Source organism: Macrobrachium rosenbergii, chromosome 18 (assembly GCF_040412425.1).
Source record: "Macrobrachium rosenbergii isolate ZJJX-2024 chromosome 18, ASM4041242v1, whole genome shotgun sequence".
NCBI lineage: Eukaryota > Metazoa > Arthropoda > Malacostraca > Decapoda > Palaemonidae > Macrobrachium > Macrobrachium rosenbergii.
Genome location: NC_089758.1, coordinates 23,931,765 through 23,951,733, shown reverse-complemented (window position 1 = coordinate 23,951,733; position 19,969 = coordinate 23,931,765). Strand labels below are relative to the sequence as shown.

The 19,969-nt window shown below is 35.4% G+C and overlaps 1 protein-coding gene across 1 annotated transcript in view; it reads right to left on the bottom strand.

The window, feature by feature from the left end:
* Positions 1-19,969, bottom strand: part of LOC136848202 (nephrin-like) — a 423,011-nt gene that overhangs the window by 244,922 nt on the left and 158,120 nt on the right. The gene's annotated exons all lie outside the window — the stretch shown is intronic.

Sequence of the window (19,969 nt, the reverse complement as noted above, 5' to 3'; positions counted from 1 at the left end):
TTTTTTTTTAGTACCTACTTTTAGTATTTTGCAGTTTAACTTCCATGTATAGAATTCACTCCAGTATATTTTATGCGAAATAAAGCATTCATTATTATTATTATTATTATTATTATTATTATTATTATTATTATTATTATTATTATTATTATTATTATTATAGATATATATATTATATATTATACTGTCTATATATATAAATTCATATTTTGGTGTGTGTATATGGGACTGTGAGTAATTTATATATTTTTTTTTTTTTTGGTACGCGCGCGCGTGTGTAAGTGTGTACGTGTTGAGTTTATTAATAAGATGAGAAGAGCCGTGTCCTAAAAACCATACCTTGTAGAGCTTTGTTCTTAAAACATTTTCTTAAAGAAAAAAAAATTGTTTTACCAAACGTTATTCCAGCTCACAGTAAGAAAGAAATGGGTATTTTGTCAATATATAACCTTATCACGAACGTTATCAAGGTGATTGTTAAATATTATAAGGGGGAAACATTTTCAGACGCACTGAAGATAAATCTCGACACGAAATTATTCATTTATTTTATACGCTTCTTAATATATATTTGACCAGGCAGTTTTTATCATACCGGAATTTCACGATGCGAAAGCGATGAATAAGTATTTATGTTATATTACATGCTCAATAAGTACACCTAAATCTTGGAGATAATCAAGCATTCTTTATGAAGCTTGAGGCATTAAAGTAATTTTTACTAAGAAAAGATAAACATAATATTCTTTTTATATTTATATATATATATATATATATATATATATATATATATATATATATATATATATATATATATATATATATATATATATATATATATACACTAAAAGATTAACATACCATATTCTTTATATTTACTAAAATATGAATACACCTTATTCTCTGTCTTTACTAAGGGATGAACACATCATATTCTTTATATTTAGCATAAGATGAACACATCATACTTTTCGTTTTCTGTAAAAGACAATTACTGTGACGGCTTTGTCTGTCCGTCTGCAATTTGTCTGTCCGCCCTCAGATCTTAAAAACTACTGAGGCTAGAGGGCTGCAAATTGGTATGTTGATCATCCATCCTCCAATCATTAAACATACCAAATTGCAGCCCTTTAGCCTCGGTAGTTTTTATTTTATTTACGGTTATAATTGTACTTCTGGCACCGCTATAGATACCAACACATGCCACCACCGGACCGTGGCTGAGTTTTATGGGCCGTGGCTGAAAGTTTCGTATAGCATTATACGCTGCACAGAAAACTCGACTGCGCCTTTTATACTTGTTTATATTTACTATTTAATATCAAATAAAGATAATGTAATTTAAATACGGAAGTACCAAGCTCGAGAGACTAATGGACATTGCTGATTCCAAGCAAATCAGTGCAAATTAATTTTATTAAGATATCGCTGCAAAATAATTAGCAAAACATCGCTATCAAATTTACATTCAGCTCCAGATTTTTATGTCTTTATTTAGGAAGATCTGGAACTGAATGTAAATTTGACAGCAATGTTTTTCTAATGAATTTGTAGTTGTTATTTGTTAATTAAATTAAAAATATCACTACAAAATAATTAGGAAAACATCGCTATCAAATTTACATTCAGCTCCAGAGAGATTTTTAATGTATTTATTTAGGAAGATCTGTTACTGAATGTAAAGCTGACAGCAACGTTTTTCTAATTAATTTGCAGTTATATTTTGCTAATTAATTTAACAAAATATGCTACAAATTAATCAGCATAACATCGCTATCAAATTTAAATTCAGTTCCAGATATTCCCAAATAAATAAATAAATAAATAAATAAATAAATAAATAAATATCTGAAACTGGATGTAAATGTGTTAGGGATGTTTATCTGATTAATTTGTTTTTATATTCCTAAATAAATAACCACACCCTAATCCTGGAAAAAAAGGCATAACTTAGTTTAAACACACCACTGAGCTGATTAACAGCTCTCCTAGAGAGGGCTGGCCCGAAGGATTAGACTTATTTTACGTGGCTAAGAACCAATCGGTTACCTAGCAACTAGACCTACAGCTTATTGTGGAATCCGAACCACATTATAATGAGAAATGAATTTCTATCACCAGAAATAAAATCCTCTAATTCTTCATTGGCCGGCCGGAGACTCGAACTCGGGCCTAGCAGCGTGCTATCCGAGAACTCTACCGACTCGTCCAACGAGGAACTTCCTAATCCTGGAGGGTGCCCCTACATGACACCTTGGTATCCTTCTCATCCCTTCTCCCCCTCCACAGGATATGAAACGCCAGGGAGAATCCTTGCTGAGGACCAAGTGCTCCCCACCTGAAAGGGTTGAAGAAGAAGCCAGGCTTAAAGGTCATCGGGCCTTCGGGCACGGGGAAGACAAAGGGTAATGTGTTTAAGGCCTCGAGAAAGCCTTATCAACTTTTATAATAAGGGATGAAACGCAGCGAATCTGGAGAACACAGGAGAGGGACTTTTTTTTACCTTGTAAAGCACTTACTCGAGGTGCCTCTAAAGTTGATTACCAATTGTCTCCCTTTCTTTTTGTTTTTTGTCTTGAGATTTCGTTACGATATTGAGGAACTGGGGAAGCTTCGTTGGTGCAACAACCAAAGGGGTTTTGGAGAGAGAGAGAGAGAGAGAGAGAGAGAGAGAGAGAGAGAGAGAGAGAGAGAGAGAGAGAGAAACCCGGAAGAGGAAGCTATTAGCATGATGTTTGTATAAATATATGATTGCTCATAATTAGGAAAAAAACAGAGGTATGTGTATGAGTTACGTTGGTGCAACAACCAGAGGGGTTGGAGAGAGAGAGAGAGAGAGAGAGAGAGAGAGAGAGAGAGAGAGAGAGAGAGAGAGAGAGAGAGAACAACCCAGAAGCTGAAGCTATTAAAATGATATTTGTATAGATATATGACTGCTCGTAAGAAGAGAAAACAGAACGATGTACATGAGTTTCATTGGTGCTACAACCAGAGAGAGAGAGAGAGAGAGAGAGAGAGAGAGAGAGAGAGAGAGAGAGAGAGAGAGAGATCTGAAGAAAGACACATAACAGGCAGGGGGGCTTTTCTGAGGGAAATCAAAAGGAAAAATAGCTGTTCCCAATCCGAATCACACTTCAGGGTGTGATAATATCATCCCGTGGCACGTGAACAAAATGGTGTTTGTGTATTGTGCATGTGTGTTTGTGCGTAACACGTAAGGAGGAACAAACTTTAGTAAAATAAGAGAAAATCTTATAGGGAAATATACTAAACTTGAATCAACTTAATGGTTACAGAATTCCAGATAGGTTTGACTTACAAAAAAATTAATTGTAAGTAAAATCAAAGAAAATTTTTGGGGAAAATATGCTACACTTGAATCAACTTGATGGTTACAGAATTCCATATACTGTAGGTTTTGATTAAAAGAAAAAAAATTATAAAATCAAAGAAAATCTTATTGGGAAATTATACTCGACTTGAATCAACTTAATGGTTACAGAATTCCATATAGGTTTTGATTACAAAAAAAATTTTTTTTTAGTAAAATCAAAGAAAATCTTATTGGGAAATTATACTCGACTTTAATCAACTTAATCAGGTTACATAATTCCAAATAGGTTTTGATTTTAAAAATTAATCTTTAGTAAAATCAAAGAATATGTTATGGGGAAAATATATTACACTTGAATCAACTTAATCAGGTTACAGAATCCCAAATAGGTTTTGAATCAACTTAATGAGGTTATAGAATTCCAAGTGGGTTTTGATTAAAAGAAATGATAATAATTTTTAGTAAAATCAAAGAAAATCTTATGGCAAAAATATATTGCACTTGAATCAACTTAATGGTTACAGAATTCCAAATAGGTTTTGATTTAAAATATATTAATCTTCAGTAAAATGAAAGAAAATCTTATGGGGAAATTATACTCGACTTGAATCAACTTAATGAGGCTACAGAATTCCAAATAGGTTGATTTAAAAAAAATTAATTAGTAAAATTTTTAAAAAATTGATTTTTAGTAAAATCAAATAAAATCTTATGGGGGAAATGTACCAAACTGGACTGGAATCAACTTAATCAGTTACATAATTCAAAATAGGTCTGGAATCAACTTAATCAGTTACAGAATTCCAAACAGGTTTTGATTTAAAAAAAAAATTATTTTTAGTGAAATAAAACAAGTTTAGTAAAAAAATATACTAGACATCAATCAACTTAATGAGGTTACATAAATCCAAATAGTTTTGATTATTAAGCAAAATTTATGCTCAACGAAATGACAATTCGTAGATGACTAGAAAAGTTTGTTTGAAAAATTTTAATAACTTTTTAACATCATGTTAATAAATGAAGTATATGTTGTGACGCCAGTTTTAAATAGCCCCAAATCAATCAATCAGTTTACTAAATGAAGAAAAGGAAAATAGTTTTGCTACTAGTAAAATTACGAAAATCCAAAAAATTCCAGCCTCCTCGCATTGTATTATACAGTATATATACAACATCACATAATGAAAAACAATCACGTTCTTTGAAGATGACGGAAAACGTATGTAAAACTAAAATACAGTCTCCAGCTCATAATACATAATATTACTTAAATCAGTAGTAATGAGGAAACTAAGCAGAATCAATGCATAAACAAGTAAAAAAATGCGCCTTAGTTTCTTCGGTGCAATCGAGTTTCCTGTACAGCGTATAATGCTGTATGACCCTCTCAGCCACGGCCCACGAAACTCTCAGCCGTGCCCCATGAAACTTTCAGCCACGGCTCGGTGGTGGCCTGAGTTGTTGGCACCTCTAGCGGTGCCAGGCGTACGATCATGGATAACTTTAACCTTAAATAGTATTAGGAAAACTACTGGGGCTAGAGGGCTGCAATTTGGTATGTCTGCTGATTGGAGGGTGGATGATCAACATACCAATTTGCAGCCCCCTAGCCTCAGTAGATTTCAAGATCTGAGGGCGGACACAAAAGGTGCGGACGGACAGACAAGAAAGGAAACCAGGCATAAAGAAAGGCGCGGAGAGAAGCATTACACAGCTTAAAAAAAAAATATCCGTAAGAGGAGTTAATCCTCGGGGAAAATGGCGAGAGTCAGATGAAAAAGTAACCTAAAGGAAAAAGAGGATTATGAAAAGGAAACATTTTGAAGAAACTGTTCAAAGAGAAAGGAGCAGAGGAAAAACTGTTGGCGTCTTGAGACGCGCTGAAAATAAACCTCAGCGTAATGACAGCAAAAGAGAATGGACCGACATAGTAAGGGAAAGTTCCAAAACGAAATGCATTGGTGAAATTATTATTAATAAGAATGGAGAAGAAGCACACAACTGAATGATGTCAAGGTCAAAGATAAAGAAACAATTAAACGTCGCATACCGGAGGCCCAGTGACCCAATTGAAGCTAAAGAGAAAAAAAAAAAAGAAAAACAAAACACGGGCATTTTGACTTGAAATACAGAATTAATATTATTATTATTATTCATCTTTTACCCGTGTCTGTTCGTTTGTGGAGTTAGTCGCTTCATTTTCATTGGCTATCCGGCCGTGACGTCATCGGAAAAACGGCTCCTGATTGGGTGTCTTCCCCTCGATCTAAGCCTATTGCTGATCGAGGAGAAGACAGCCAATCAGGAGCCGCCTTTCCGATGACGTCACGGCCGGATATTATTATTATTATTATTATTATTATTATTATTATTATTATTATTATTATTATTATTCAGAAAAGGAGGTAAAGGGAAATACAGAAAGAAGAGATCTCCGACTACCTAAGAGTTTTAACTGAAAGAGGACCCTTTAATAACCTTTTAAAAACTCGCTGACTTAAAACTAATCAGCTCTGAGATTAAACGATAAGCTTTTCAGAATTAGAAAGTATATTGCTGTGAGACGCTGATATCCTACTAAGATTAAACAAGTAAAAAATGAGCCAAAGTTTCTTCGGCGCCATCGAGTATTCTGTACAGCTGCTACAGCGTATAATCAAGTAGTGGTCTCGGTATGATGCTGTATGAGCCGCGGCCCATGAAACTTTAACCACGGCCCGGTGGTGGCCTATCCTATATTGTTGCCAGAAGCACGATTATGGCTAACTTTAACCTTAAATAAAATAGAAACTACTGAGGCCAGAGGGCTGCAAGTTGGTATGTTTGATGATTGGAGGGTGGATGATCAGCATACCAATTTGCAGCCCTCTAACCTCAGTAGTTTTTTAAGATCTGAGGGCAGACAGGAAAAATGCGGACAGAATAAAGTGCGGACGGACAGACAAAGCCGGCAAAATAGTTTTCTTTTACAGAAAACTAAAAATGTATTCAATATGTTATCAATTTTTATTATGACCACTATAGGACGACATATCATTCAGTACCCTAAATATATTTTCAAAGTAGTCCGCAATTTAAGCAAGATGATTGCAGCTGATTCAGTATGATCTGATCAAAGATCACTATTATTATATGTTGTATTTTAACATGAGATTATTTTTTACCCAAAGTATACGACACCCCTACATTGTTCATAGAATCATAATCTTACCAGTTACAAAAAGCAAAATCATTGTTCATTTACCGGCCCTATAATGCGTATATAACTAAAGAAAAACGCTATATAAATAGTTATGACACAATGCACTAGCGCACAGATATTGAACATCAACATAGTATATGCAACAGGCATGTATGTAAGAATGGAATAATCGTAACGTTTTCAATCCCATGTGAACGTTTTTTAGGAAAGTTATAGTGACTAGTTTGATGCTTAGAAATCATGTAACAAATGCATTTTTAACCGTTTCCAAGAACGAAATATCAAAATAGAGCTAGCAAAATTCAGCGGCCCCCCCCAAAATGAAAGGGGAGAAAACTGTAACAAGTCGGAAAAAGATAAAACGCAAAATTAAAAACTACGCCAATATTGCGTCAAGCTGCATTTTTTTTTTTTATTTCTATCCCGTCGGTAGTTTTTATGAATGATACTAGGCATCCAACTGACACTAAAAACATTACAAAAAATAAATCTGTATACATGATCTTTATTCACTGAACATAAGCTCAAATCGGAAACGGTCATTGCTTGTTATGATATTGATTAATGGTGAAACACTTTCATTGCATTTGTTGCGAACTGTTCGATTTGGAGGCGAACGTTTTTCAAACTTTTCAAAATTTTTTATTTTATAAACCTGGAGACCTGTTACGTATGGCCTGCTCTTACTTGACAAGGGAGCAATTGCAACGAAGGTGATTAAAAACTCGCAATAAAGGGTAAAAACAATCGTACAAGAGTTCATTGCTTAAAGGAGATAATAAAAATAAAAGTAAAATGCTTCAGAATCATGGACAGAGGTAGATAGACATCAAAGTTGTAAGAAAATAACTGAAAATTATACATCTCAGTATATGTAATCTTAGCCTCAATGTGACGAACTTTGTTTCAACCTCAAGAAACTAAATGCCTTTTACTTAACTCAGCCTTTCAATAAAGTACTTTAACTTTAAGACCCGAAAAGCCTTCTACTTAAACTAGCCTTTCACCAAAGTATTGTAATTTTAAGACGGGAAATACCTTTTGGTTAACCCAGCTTCTCTCCAAAGTACGTTAACTTTAAGATACGAAATGCCTTTTACTTAACTCAGCCTTTCACCAAAGTACTTTAACTTCAAGACACGGAATGCCTTTTACTTCAATCAGCCTTTCACCAAAGTACTTTAACTTCAAGACACAAAAAGCCGTTTACTTAATTCAGCCTTTCACCAAAGTACTTTAACTTCAAGACACGAAATGCCTTTTACTTTACTCAGCCTTTCACCAAAGCATTTTAACTTCAGGACACGAAAGGCCTTTTACTTAACTCAGCCTTCTACCAAAGTATTTTAACTTCAAGACACGAAAAGCCTTTTACTTAACCCAGCCTTCCACCAAAGTACTTTAACTTCAAGAAACTAAATGCCTTATATTTAACTCAGCCTTTCACCAAAGTACTTTAACTTCAAGACACGAAAACCCTTTGACTTCACCCAGCCTTTCACTCCTTCCACCAAAGTATATGACCTCAATGGGAGAAATTCCTGTCGACTTCAAATCATTTGGGCCACTATATAAGTTTTATTTAGGCTGGCTTAAGTTGATTAAGTTGCTGCTACTGAAATGACAAGTAACCAGGGGGGCAAAAACGATTTAGAACTGACATGGCTGGAATCCACCATAATAGGGAGAGAGAGAGAGAGAGAGAGAGAGAGAGAGAGAGAGAGAGAGAGAGAGAGAGACGAGGACGCTCTGTATTTCAGTTCGAAGAGACGGTTAGGCGAATGCAGAGTAACTCTGATCAGAATGATTCACGTTAGAATGCAAATGCTGACTGAGCAAGACACCATCAGGGTTAATGGAACCTTCGGGAAAATCTAAATGTTGTTAGTGAACTTTCGCGTTGCACAAGGCTAATGCCGCCCACGTAGTACGGAATCAAATTGCGTCTGATAAATCCTTTCTTTATATTAATGCCATGAACTTCAAATGTCAAACAGAATAGCTTACAAAAACGCAATTGTGGATGAGTTTCGCTTCGTCAGCATTTTTTTTTTTATTCAAAGCAACTTCCTAAAACTTTGCAAAATATTATCCTATACCTTACAGCATGATAGTGTAGACCGGGCTATTTTGGGCAACAGGAGAATTGGAACACCTAGATCGAACTGTATGAGAACTACGGGGCGAGAGGCTGGAGAAAAGTGGAGATTTGTGGAAGTGAAAGTACATAAAGCAGTGCGTGGAGTTTCAGAGCCTTTATAAGCGTACAGGTGATAAACCAGCATGTAAGGGAAAATGTTTAATATACAATTCAGCGTGAAAAATAATTAACAAAACTGCTTTCATGATATTCCTCGTAGAAAAAGTGAAGAAAATCGCGAATCTAGAAAAAAAACAATAAAAAAAGAATATTCCTAGTATGTTCTAGGTCCACATGAATGATTCTAGATATGCAGCTGACTTTAAACGCGAAAAAGGAAAAAATAATTTTGACCTTTTAACTTATGAAATAATATATTAACTGTGAAGCTGAATTTTAAAAGGTCAACAAATATTAGGAGAAAGCATTTTGAACGCACGGACTGCGCTGCACTTTCATTCTAAATTGTAATATGCCTGATGCTTTAAACATAATGTTTGTATTCTTTCTTATTGCAATCTGCGTTTTAATAAAAAAAAAAAATGGATGGCCTCTGAAAGTCTGTCCTGTACATTTGGCAGGTTAGAATTTCAATGATCACTTTTATCATGTAGGAAAGAAGGACCCTAAAAAAGGGGGGAGAGAGAGAGAGAGAGAGAGAGAGAGAGAGAGAGAGAGAGAGAGAGAGAGAGAGAGAGAGAGAGTATTGTAATGCACATTATACATACATACACACATATCTACATATACTGTATATATAAATATATATATATATATATATATATATATATATATATATATATATATATATATATATATATATATATATATAAATACATACATACATGCATACATACATACATATATTTACACAAAAAGGAACACTATCTGAAAAATTAACCGTTTCCAAACCGCTACTCAAGATATCAAATAGGAAATTACATTTCCGGAACTGCTAACGACCGATAATGGACTAAGAACAATGGTTACATTAAAACAAAATCTCAGGAAACAGATGAAATAATATTGAAAATACGCTTGATTTCCACTAAAATTTTCCTAAAAGATAAATATTATTGGAAATACATATAACAAACATTATGACCCAATATTGAATATGAGATCAATGAATTTTTTTTTTCAAAATGTCTGATAGAACTTACAATTAATATTCGGTGTCGGAAACCACTAAGATGCTTTATGACACCAGATCAGTGATCATGAAAATATAATACTTGCGACTGACGATTAAGTTAAATGTTTTTCCCTCACATGTTAAAACAGTGGTTCTCAACATAGGGGGCGCGCCTCTCTAGGGGGGAGGGTTAGCAATTTCCAGGGGGTGGGGGGCACGAACTCTAGGGAAAAATTAAACATTCTCTAATTATGTTCGTTATTCTCTTACCAAGAGTCGCTAAGAAGCAGTGTCAAGCGTCTCACTAATTCATTCCCAAAAGAATAAAAAAAAACCCTTCCCTTTCTCTCTTTTTTTTTCATTTTCCTTTAAATCTGGGAGGGAATTTTACTCTTAGATGCAAGGGGGGGGGGCGGTGCTGGGCGTGGAGGGAAGGACCAACCCTTAGAGGGGGCGTGGTAATATAAAGATTAAGAACCACTGTGTTAAAAGCTAATCCTCACACTCTTTGAGAACAGTTGCAATAAAACCATAAACCCATGTTGAGAAAGTCTCAAATCCCTCAAATTCGGACGATGTTACACTAATACATTTAAATCCTCCGAGCATCAGAAGAAAAAGGGGAACAGATTCTAGTCTGTCGACGGGTTTAAAAACTCGTCATAAGGACGGAAAGCTGTAATAAATAGAACCGTTTTAATAAACAAAGACTTCACAAAGAGGATCAGCGGGAGAGCAAAGGATTCGAAGCTTTATTCCCCACCAAACGGAGGAAGTAAATCAGGCAGATCCAATACTAATTACTCTTGTCCCGTTCAGAAAGGGGTTTTGACGTTGGTCAAACAAGGGATGTGAATCGGAAGCGATAGATAGATCGTTGTTTATAGTCTGAATATTACTAAAATGACATGAAAGCTGGGGATCAGGTGAAAAACCAATATGCGGAGCTAAGGAGAATTTCCATCAGAGGCGCGTTCCATATTTTACTTAGTATTCGGGACATTTTGAGAAATATTAAATGGAGGGTGAATAACATTGGCACTTATGAAGCAAAACGCACAAGAAAAAAAATATTACAATTAAGGAATAACTTTCCTTAACCGTCAATCTGGTCTGAACAAGGATGAACGCAGGAAAGGGCTGTACTGTAAACAAGTAAAAAATGCGCCGCAGTTTCTTCGGCGCGATCGAGTTCTCTGTACAGACGCTACAGTGTATAACCAAGGCCACCGAAAATAGATCTATTTTTCGGTGGTCTCGGTATAATGCTGTATGAGCCGCGGTCCATGAAACTTTAACCACGGCACGGCGGTGGCCTATCCTATATCGTTGCCAGAAGCACGATTACGCCTAACTTTAACCTTAAATCAAATAAAAACTACTGAGGCTAGAGGGTTGCAATTTAGTATATTTGATGATTAGAGGGTGGATGGTCAACATACCAATTTGCAGCCCTCTAGCCTCAGTAGTTTTTCAGATCTAAAGGCGGACAGAAAAAGTGAGGACAGAAGAAAGTGCGGACGGACAGACAAAGCCGGGACAATAGTTTTCTTTTCAGAAAACAAAAATCCCTGGAAAAAAAAAATTTCCAATTACATGGGTGAAGCAAAACGTAGAAACATTAACGTATTTAACAGTAACCTTTCTCTGAATGAAAGCCTCTGACTTGTTCCATATAGTAATAATAATGATATTATTATTATTATTATTGTTATTATTGTTATTATTATTATTATGAGAATTAAAAGCCACAGTAGTGCTAAAAATATTTATGTGCAGGGTTAAAAATATTTTTAACACTACTGTGGGCTTTAATTCTCGATATTATAGCCTCATTACAGGGTCGCCTTGTTCCGATAATAATAATAATAATAATAATAATAATAATAATAATAATAATAATAATAATAACAGGAACCTCGCAGAGAGAGACGATTACAGAATTTCTACTTTATAATACAGTATATTACAACATAAAAAGATAAACCGAACGTAAGCGAGCAAATAAACACGACCACAAGGACAAACATCCAAAAGAGAGAGAGAGAGAGAGAGAGAGAGAGAGAGAGAGAGAGAGAGAGAGAGAGAGAGAGAGAGAGAGAGAGAGAGAGGTTGCTCCGTGATGTTTGCGTGAGTGTCAGCGTGGCGAGACTTCCCCCATGCATCGGTTCTATTTATCCCTAGATATATCAAAGAGATAAACCCGGCGACGTTTGTGTTTTACGATGCCATTTTCCCCGTCCGTTTGTTCCGCACAAACGCCGCGTTTGTGACGTCTATAGGATGCAAGAATAATCACGCAGTTCAGTTTATGGTGATAGCTATTTACAGGTTTGTTTTCCCGGTCACTGCGAGGACTTTTTTATTTTATTTTTTTTTTTGTAAAGATTTTTACGTAAATTCGCCTTAAAATTCCAAATTCTTATATAACTCATATTTGTCATGCTCAGTATATTTTAAGAATTAATATGATTAAAATTAACCTTAATTTTCTTTATAGAGATTTGGTCTACACAAATTTCGCAAAAAATTGTTTGTTCTTATTGAATTATTATCCATAACTACAATGCGCAATTACAGGTTTAACACAGGAAAATTAATCATAATTTTGTTTCTTACGAATGTGTTATTTAAACGAATTCCCTCTAAATATTTTTGTGTTCTCTTTGAATTCGTTTTTGTAATACCAAATAATATTTTAGGCTTTAAGAAAACGAAAATTAAGAAACATCTGTATAAAAATTAAGACAGATATAACGGAAAACAATTGCCTTACTGCTTTCATTGAAATGAATACTGAATTTAGGCCAAAGGCCAAGCACTGGGACCTATAAGGTCATTCTGCGCTAAAACGGAATTTGACAGGAAAAGGTTTGAAAGGTGTAACAGGAGGAAAACCTCTTAGTTGCACTATGAATCAATTGTTAGAAGAGGGTGGAAAGTAAGATGGAAGAAAGAGAATATGAAAGGAGGTACAGTAAAAGGAACGAAAGGGATTGCAGCTAGGGGCCGAAGGCACGCTGCAGAGACCCCTAATGCCTACAGTGCACCCCCCTACGGAGCTTACTGCTGATACATTATATACATCATTATATACTTTTCCAAACAGGATCACCCAAATAAGGTGATAAATGTACATTTATGAACAGTACGCAAATTTTATGCCATAAATAAGTGGCTATCTTTTTATTTCACCTGCCGAGTGAAAAGAGTGCAACCTGCATTTGCTTTCACTTGCAGCCGTGTTTGAAATAAAATACAATTAAAAATCGTTACTGCAGTGATGAGCTTTCATTATCACAAGGGTATGAAAACCTTGCTTTCAGGCGTATTTGAAACAAAATATAATGAAAACTCTAACCACAGTACTGCATTTCATTATCACATAGATATAAAATAAACTCGCTTCCAGGAATGTTTGAAATAGAATATAATGAGAAACTCTCACTAAAGTGCTTGGCTTTCAGTATCCTATGGGTTTGAAAAACTCGATTCTAGCGTGTTTGAAATAAGATATAATGAAAAACTTTTACACAAGTACTGGACTTTTATTATCAGAAGAGTATGAAAAACTCGCTTCCAGACGCGTTTGAAATCAAATATAATGAAAAACTCTTACAAACAGTACTGGACTTTCATTATCACAGGGGTATGAAAAACTCGCTTTCAGTCATGTTTGAAAAAAATACAATGAAAATCTCTAATAATAGTGCTTGGGTTTCATTACCACAAGGGTACGAAAAACTTGCTTCCAGGCGTGTTGAAATAAAATATAATGAAAACCCTTACCGCAGAACCGCACTTTCATTGTTGAATGGGTATCAAAAACGCATCCGGATACATTATCCCGCAATTATGTCGCTGAAGAAGAAAGCGCGGATACTTGCAGCTACTAGAATAACAATTAGTATAAATGATCCATAATGATCCATAATGGGAACGATGGCGAAAATAATCGCAGGACTAACGAATATAACCTGGCAATTATTAACAGAGAGAGAGAGAGAGAGAGAGAGAGAGAGAGAGAGAGAGAGAGAGAGAGAGAGAGAGAGAGAGAGCGGTTAAAAGGTTAGGAATGGAGGGGGCTGAAATTAAAGCTCATTTGACGTTTGTGGGTAAAATACGTTTAGTGATACACGTGACATTACTGCAGCTTTAAAGTTTAACTAACAGATATAATGGTGTGCTCATTTTATTAATGGATTTATTTTGTGTATATATATATATATATATATATATATATATATATATATATATATATATATATATATATATATATATATATTATATATATATATATGTATACATTTTATATATATATGTATATATACATAAATTATAATATATATATATATATATATATATATATATATATATATATATATATATATATATATATATATATATATATATATATATATATATATATATATATATATATATATATATATATATTTACACTTATATGTATAATATATACATGTATATATATATTAAAACGGAATGCAATTATATCAATTTATTTTCCTGTGTAAAGCAATGGTAGACTATCGGTACTAACGCACATATCGAATTACCGTCATCCAGTCCGCGGCCAGCCTCTCTCTCATCGCTTGGCCCTGTTTAAGTGTCCAATATTGAGTTACAGACTAACTGGAAACTGTTCTTCGACCCTCTCTTATATTACCGTCACTTGTGACGGTATGGGTATATTAAAACTTTGAATGTGTTCGTCAATAGAACTATCACAGTCATAATATCGGCTTTTTATAGATTTGAACCATTTACATAACTATTTAAACTTTAATATTGGGACTCTTGTGCTTGTGGTATTAAGCTTTTCCAACGAGGGTTTTGCATCAAGTAATAATAATAATAATAATAATAATAATAATAATAATAATAATAATAATAATAATAATAATAATAATAATAGCATAAGTCACTAAGATGGTGAGGGAATCCACAATGGCAGAATATATATCTACACTTACACCATCGGGGATTTCTTCACAAAATAATAATAATAATAATAATAATAATAATAATAATAATAATAATAATAATAATAATAATAATAATACTAAGAGTCACTAAAATGGTGAGGAAATCCACAATGGTGTAATATATATCTACAATTACACCATCAGGGATTTCTTCACCAATATAATAATAATAATAATAATAATAATAATAATAATAATAATAATAATAATAAGTAACAACCACCACTCATAATGACCAAATTGGTAGGTTCCTATTTATCAACTTGGACTAAGCGCCTACCAGGACACACAAACCACACACACACACACACACACACACACACACACACACACAGCGCGGAAGCGAGATAAGAAGGGGGGTTTAAATCCACTAAATTTGAACAACAGGGAAAAGCGAGAGTAGGCTTAAACGCCATTAAGCCTTCGGGGGTCGAAGACAAAGCTTAATAGATTCAAGGCCTAGCGACGGCTTAATAAAGTTATAATAAAGGATGAAGCGTACAGTATACCGGACGGGAGCGGAGGTGCTGGGGGGAAGGGGGGTCACCTGCAAGCGGGGAGGGGGGTGTTGTTGTCAGAAAAAGAGAGGGGGAAGAGGTGTCAGGAATGGTGGGGCGGGGGTGGGAGGATGTCAGGAATAGTGGGGCCGGGTGTGGTGTCACGAACGTTGGGGGTGGATGGCACGATGTTAGGGGTGGGGGATCAGGAATGCTGAGGGGAGGGTGTCGGGAATAGTGGGGTGGGGTGTCGGGAATGGTGGAGCAGTGGGGGGATGTAAAGAATGGTGGGACAGGGTGGGGTGTCAGGAATGTTGGGGGTGGATGTCAGGAATGATGGGGTGAGATGGTGTCAGGAATGTTGAGGGGAGGATGTTGGGAATGGTGAAGGGGTGTCAGGAATGGTGGGGGTGGGGTGTCAGGAATGTTGGGGGAGGTCTCAAGTATGAAGGGGTATGTCAGGAATGGTAGGGGTGTCAGGAAAGGTGGTGGGGGGTCAGGAATCCTGGGGGGGGATGTCAGGAATAGTGGGGCACGGGGGATGTCAGGAATGGTGGGGCTGGGGGTGTCAGGAAAGTTGGGGGAAGGAAGTCGGGAATGGTGGGGGAGGTTAGGAATGTTGGGGAAAGTCTTGAATGTTGGGAAGGATGTCAGGATTGTTGGGGAAGGATGTCAGGAATGGTGGGGATGGGGTTAGGAATGGTAGGCGGGGAAGGGAGGTGTCAGGAATGTTGGGAGTGTATGGTGGGGAGGGGGGGAGTAGATCAGATGAAAAGCACTCTCTAACCTATACGCTGTCAAGAGATGTAAACACGATAGATCCGATGTTTACTTAATATTGTGATAAAATTTTTTTACTGGATATTCTTCCGCGAACATAGACGAGGACATTACTGCCCTCGAGTTACAGAGATTGAACGTATAAATATCATATTAAATATTATATTTAGTAAGCAAATAGTTGCAGCAAGATAAACACTGAAGAGAAGAGAACTCTTTTTTTATTTTTTGTTATTCTGATCTGAGATGAAAGCCACTTTACACATCCGATAAATTTCTATTTGAAGCACACTTCTGGGTCTAGCTCTTCGAATAACTAACGCCGAGAGCAAGATTAAAGTGATAAGGCGACATATTGACTGGATTAAACAAATCATAGAAACAATATTTGCTACGTCTGTAAACGAAGGGGAAATATATATTTGAAGTTCATGGCAATATGGAAATGTCAGCCTCTCTTGGATGAAGATTATCGTAGTATTATTTCAGAACCGTTGACATTACTACTGATAAAAATATTCCTGTGATATATCTCAGAGATATGAGAAAAATAACACTAACAAGAAAAGGTATACTAGGAATAATATATTCAGCAATATTTAAGCGCTACCCTAGTGATGTCAAAACAGTTATTTTCCGTAGTAATGGAATACAACAAACCTGATTTTTTTAGTTTTGTGTAAAAGAAAATGATTGTGCCGGTTTTCTCTGTCCGTCCACACTTTTACTGTCCGCCCTCAAATCTTAAAAAACTACTTAGGCTAGAGGGCTGCAAATTGGCATGTTGATCATCCACCCTCCAATCATCAAACATACTAAATTGCAGCCATCTAGCCTCAGTAGTTTTTATTTTATTTAAGGGTAAAGTTAACCATAATCGTGCTTCTGGCAACGATATAGGCTAGGCCACCACCGGGCCCTGGTTAAAGTTTCATGGGCCGCGGCTCTTACAGCATTATAACGAGACCACCAAAAGATAGATCTATTTTCGGTGGCCTTGATTATACGACGTACAGAAAACTCGATTGAGTGGAAGAAACTTCGGCGCATTTTTTACTTGTGTTCATTTACCTTCAGTTTGTGTGAGTTGTTTTTGCAGTTTGTGTGAGTTGTTTTTGCTTTATTAGGAAAAACATTGGCTTTCAAAATAAGATAACACATAGGGCTGGGCACCATCAAAACGATTTCACTGATTAGCCAACATCCGATTTGTTTTCGTGATATAATTTACTGTGCATAATTGCTGCCTATATCTAATTATATTTCAATCACAGAATTGATTTCATGAATACTACTGTCTCCTCATACCTTTCTACATAGGCTGCAATACTGCTTTACTGGCATATGCACGCAGCATGCCCATCACCTTTATTTTGAATTTTAAATAAAAAAAATAACTAAAAAATAGTAAAATCATTATTCCTACTTAAAACAAATACGATCTACAATATTTCTGATGCACTGGTTTGTACTCATCCTTCAACAGCTTAGAAAAGGGATCTTAATTTAAATAGAGAATTTAAGTTACTTCATTTTGTGCAAAACTCTCTAGGGTAAATGAGTGTTACCAGTTTAGGAAAAGTAAGCGTGTGTGTGTGTGTGTGTGTGTGAGAGAGAGAGAGAGAGAGAGAGAGAGAGAGAGAGAGAGAGAGAGAGAGAGAGAGAGAGAGAGAGAGAGTTTATGTGCTAGTGTGCCTGGAGTAGGTGCTTGCTGATAGTTTTGTAAAACGCTGAGAGAGAGAGAGAGAGAGAGAGAGAGAGAGAGAGAGAGAGAGAGAGAGAGAGAGAGATAACCTGATGTGTTGCTATATTTGTACAACGTGAGAGAGAGAGAGAGAGAGAGAGAGAGAGAGAGAGAGAGAGAGAGAGAGAGAGACAGAGAGACAGAGAGAGAGAGAGAGCTGTTTTCGTGTTATAGTGTCCCTGGAATAGGTGCTCGTTATAAGTTTTGCAAACATGAGAGAGAGAGAGAGAGAGAGAGAGAGAGAGAGAGAGAGAGAGAGAGAGAGAGAGAGAGAGAGAGAGAAAGAGAGAGTTTTGCGTTTTTTGTTATTGTTTCAGGAGTACGTGCTAGCTACCAATCTGGCAGACTTAGAGAGAGAGAGAGAGAGTTTTGCGTTATGTGTTATTGTTTCTGGAGTACGTGCTAGCTACCAATTTGGCAGACTGCGAGAGAGAGAGAGAGAGAGAGAGAGGATCTATTGTATTCTGTGTTAGTGTTCCTAGCTCAGATGCGTGTTACTATATTGCAAAACGTAAGTGAGAGAGAGAGAGAGAGAGAGAGAGAGAGAGAGAGAGAGAGAGAGAGAGAGAGAGAGAGAGAGAAACAATGTACTCTGAGCCAGAAATCATGAAAGGATTTCTATGAATTGTGGGTGTGAAGCCCGATAGCCTATTGAATGTTTGTATCCTCTGTTACCCCAACATATAAAACCGATACAGGTTATAGCTGGCGATGTCAGCTTCCATCGACTTGATACACTGATCCAATTTGTAACAGAAAACACAGGTAGATCTATCTGCCTTTTGAAGAAATTCTTTTTTTGCGTAAAAAAAAAAAAAATCTTAATGTATTTTTACCTTACTATTTGGGTTCTTTTCGAAGGTGAGCAATGCTTATAATACCTACTCTCAGATATTTTTATTTCGTCTTTTGAATTTATATTTACAATACTTTCGGCGATAGCAATGTCTGCTCTCAAATAATATTTTTACTTCGTCTTTTGAGTACATATTTACAATACTTTTGGCGATAACACTATCTCGTCTCAGATAATATTTTTATTGCGTCTTTTGAATTCATATTTACAATACTTTTGAAGTTTTGTCGATATCAATATCTGCTCTCAAAAAATAAGTTTATTTCGTCTTTTAAATTCATATTTACAATATTTTTGGCGATAGCAATATCTGCTCTCAAATAGTATTTTATTTCGTCTTTTGAATCCATATTTACAATATTTTTGGCGATAGCAATACCTGCTCTCAAAGAGTATTTTATTTCGTCTTTTGAATCCATATTTACAATACTTTTGGCGATAGCAATATCTGCTCTCAAGTAATATTTTTATTTCGCCTTTGGAACCCATATTTACAATACTTTTGGCGATAGCAATATCTGCTCTCAAATAATGTTTTATTTTGTCTTTTGAATCCATATTTACAATACTTTTGGCAACAACAATATCTACTCTCAAATAATATTTTTATTGCGTCTTTTTACCTTGTATATACATCAGTATTTATCGTTGTATTTTCTTCCTATGTAAACATATTAGTCAAAGAAGCAGTAATAAAGAGAGGGCAAAGTGTTAAAAACATTATAAATAAAAACCATCAGTAAAAAGCAGTAATTTAGAAATGTAAACATCACAGTAAAAAAGGTAATGCGATTATAAATCGTCACATAGAACAAGTTGAAAGAAATCTCTCTCTCTCTCTCTCAAAAAATAAAATATTATGATTTTCATGGGAATATAAGGCGTCACATAAAACAAGTTGAACAAAATCTCTCTCTTTCCCTCTCTCTCTCAAATAAAAATATATAAACTGATTTTAATGCGAATATTAAGCGCCACATTAAACAAGTTAAACAGATTCTCTCTCTCTCTAAAAAAGATATAAATAGATTTTGATGCGAACATAAAGCGTCACATTGAAAATGCTAAAGAAAGGCTCTCTCTCTCTCTCTCTCTCTCTCTCTCTCTCTCTCTCTCTCTCTCTCTCTCTCTCTCTCTCTCTCTCTCTATATATATATATATATATATATATATATAAAATACATATAATTTTAATGCGAACATAAAGCGTCACATTAAAAAAGTCAAACAGTGTCTCTCTCTCTCTCTCTCTCTCTCTCTCTCTCTCTCTCT